This window comes from Pelophylax lessonae (assembly GCF_965119305.1).
Source record: "Pelophylax lessonae genome assembly, chromosome: 7".
NCBI classification, from domain to species: domain Eukaryota; kingdom Metazoa; phylum Chordata; class Amphibia; order Anura; family Ranidae; genus Pelophylax; species Pelophylax lessonae.
Window position 1 is genome coordinate 264,834,302 of NC_138774.1, and position 4,186 is coordinate 264,838,487.

The following is a 4,186-nucleotide window of genomic DNA, read 5'->3' on the forward strand; positions in this document are numbered from 1 at the left end:
AGTTAGTCCGGTTAAAAAAAAGACACAAGCCCATTAGTACAACCAATACAAGAATATTAAATCCTACAATGTTATATACTGTATATTCCAAACTGAGATAGATTTGACACACCCACCGCATACATTCCACCATATACTACCTGACACTATCTTCTAAATATTGGCATCATAAAGAATCATAATGCAAAAATGCTGGAGGACATAATGACATACATACACACTGCATATACTACCACATACTATATATTAATAGATGATAGATAGGTATTTAACTTGACTGATTGATTGATTGATTGATTGAGTGAATGATTGATTGATTGATTATGGCATTCATATGACATACATACTGTATATATACTACCACATATAGAAGATAGATAGATAGATAGATAGATAGATAGATAGATAGATAGATAGATAGATAGATAGATAGATAGATAGATAGATAGATAGATAGATAGATAGATAGATAGATAGATAGATAGATAGATAGATAGATAGATAGATAGATAGATAGATAGATAGATAGATAGATAGATAGATAGATAGATAGATAGATAGATAGATAGATAGATAGATAGATAGATAGATAGATAGATAGATAGATAGATAGATAGATAGATAGATAGATAGATAGATAGATAGATAGATAGATAGATAGATAGATAGATAGATAGATAGATAGATAGATAGATAGATAGATAGATAGATAGATAGATAGATAGATAGATAGATAGATAGATAGATAGATAGATAGATAGATAGATAGATAGATAGATAGATAGATAGATAGATAGATAGATAGATAGATAGATAGATAGATAGATAGATAGATAGATAGATAGATAGATAGATAGATAGATAGATAGATAGATAGATAGATAGATAGATAGATAGATAGATAGATAGATAGATAGATAGATAGATAGATAGATAGATAGATAGATAGATAGATAGATAGATAGATAGATAGATAGATAGATAGATAGATAGATAGATAGATAGATAGATAGATAGATAGATAGATAGATAGATAGATAGATAGATAGATAGATAGATAGATAGATAGATAGATAGATAGATAGATAGATAGATAGATAGATAGATAGATAGATAGATAGATAGATAGATAGATAGATAGATAGATAGATAGATAGATAGATAGATAGATAGATAGATAGATAGATAGATAGATAGATAGATAGATAGATAGATAGATAGATAGATAGATAGATAGATAGATAGATAGATAGATAGATAGATAGATAGATAGATAGATAGATAGATAGATAGATAGATAGATAGATAGATAGATAGATAGATAGATAGATAGATAGATAGATAGATAGATAGATAGATAGATAGATAGATAGATAGATAGATAGATAGATAGATAGATAGATAGATAGAGTATATATGTAGTGTGTGTATCTATCTATCTGACAATGGGGTTAATTTACTAAAAGACTACAGGCTGCTTATCCAGCGAAGTAAATGCTAGGGTCAGGTTGTGTTCACCTAAAATACACAATCATGAGCAAGGTAAAAAAAAAAAAAGATTTTTGCTAACAAATGATTGGTCGTTCAAAATGAACAAACCATCTCATTATTTAGTAATGCTCAAACTGCTCTTTGAACAGCCATTATTCATTAAATCAACTCCACTATCTCCTAAGTATCAGATGACAGATAGATGGCTCCATAGATTGATGTATAGATAGCTCCATAAACAGATGTATATATATGGGTGACTCCATAGATAGACAGATGAATGTATGGATGACTCCATAGATATATGGATAGATGTGTAGATATCTAGTTCACTAGATAGACTGTGTATATATATATATATATATATATATATATATATATATATATATATGTGTGTGTGCGTGTGTGTGTGTTTGTGTATAAATATATAAAATATAATATTCTAGATTAATGGCTAGATCGTGTCTTAACTTCTCAAACCCCAGGCATTCCCATTTCTTACACCCAACCCCCCCCCCCCCCCACCATTTTTTTAACTTTATATTATACCATTTTTGTACACATAAACCTATCATGTAGCTATCAACTCAGTTTGAAATGGTTAATTTTTACTCCCAGGGGTATAACAACCCCAAGGGGGTGTATATATTTGCAGGTATCTGCACATTTCTAGTTATGTAGTTTGATTACAAGAAAACATTGTGCAATCAGCAATCAGTGACTATAATCATTGCTCAGTCTCTATGTAGATGGTCTCCGATCCTTCCTCGCCCTCATCCCATTCATATGTCATCCAGCGCTGCTCCCACCCCAATGTAGAGCCTTGTAATCATGGTGTCGGTGTTTTTTAATTCCTCACTAATACACACCTCTTAACTGTGATTTATCTGCTATAGAATAACCCATAATCTGTCACTTGTCGTCTTAATTCCTATTTGTGGGATATTGAATCTCTGGCTGCAGTATTACACTTAATTGCATTGGCAATGAAAAGAGCCGGGATGTTAATCAAAATAAATTGAAGATAAACAATAAAATCATTAAATCTTTGCAGCACTAAGTGTAACTAATCGGTTTTGACTTGAGGAAAAAAAAACACAAATAATGAATGTGCCAGGCATGAGGGTCTCATTAAATGCAGCCTGCATCAGGGTCCCTCAGAAAAGATAACCCCCCCCCCCCCATCCCATCCTATCCTATTCTATCCCATGTGGCTGCAATATAATTTTCCCAATACCCAAACCCCTCTCTATCAGTCCACTGGCTCTATATCTATCTATCTATCTATCTATCTATCTATCTATCTATCTATCTATCTATCTATCTATCTATCTATCTATCTATGTGTGTGTGTATGTATATATATATAGATAGATAGATAGATAGATAGATAGATATACACATATATACACACATATATATATATATATATATATATATATATATATATATATATATATATATATATATATATATATATATATATATATATATATGTCAATGGGGTTGTTATACAATATACAAAAGGGTTGTAAGGGAAGTGAATTTTCCCCAGAGCTTAGTGAATGAGATGCAATGTCACTTTCTAAAGAATACCAAATCACATGCAAGGAAAATGAAAATACAGTAAAAATAAGTAAATAAATAAATAAAATGGAAATAGAAAAAAATAAGGTAAACAAAGTAAAGTAAATAATAGGATTAATAAAAAAAAAAATGTAACTCTGCAAAGAATACCCAATCACATGCCAGGATAATATAAAGAAAAAAAATAAAGTTAGGATAAAATAAAGTAAATTCAGTAAAATAAATAAATACAAATTTCACTTTGCAAAGAATACCCAATCACATGCAAGGAAAATATAAATAAATAAACAAATACAATTCAGATAAAATAAAGTAAATACAGTAAAATAAATTAATGCAATTTTAACTTTGCAAATAGTACCTAATCACATGCAAGAAAAATAAAGAGCAACATAAAATAAAATAAAAAATATGGTACGATTAAGACTAATAAGGTAAATAAAGTAAAGTAAGATAAATAAGATAAAATAATACATTTCACTTTTCAAAGAATACCCAGTCACATGCAAGATAAATACAAATACTTTACTTAGATTAAAAACATAAAATAAAAATAAAGTACAATAAATAAAATAAAAATCACTTTGCAAAGAATACCCAATCACATGCACTGAAAAAAAAAAAAATATATATACATACATACATTAATTTTTACTTGCACTTGATTGGATGATGGAAGTCAGCAGAGCTCTAAAGGAAAATACCATTGCAAAGCGAACAGTTTATTTGGCTTTAGTAAATCAACCCTGAAGAGACAGCCCAGCTCCAAGTACCCCAGAGGGTACAAATAATCTCTTGAATCTGACTGGATCTTTATTTTTTTTTTCTCACTATAGTTTACACTAGTGATAGCCCTCTGAAGAGCAATCCAAGGTGGATAACTTTTTGTAGAGCATTTGACAGGTGGTGAGGAGCCATTTTGTCCCTTCCCCCAAATGTTTTAACCCCTAGAAACCCGCACCACCATGCCGCAAATGTGGCCCCCTTCATTTGAACTGGTCCCGTTTGGTTAAACATGACAAGGGGTTTCATTCTTTTCATGGTTGGATTTTCAAAGGAAAATCATAGCAGCTGTGGCATGTGTACCCCCCATTTGCTGCCTTTGCAG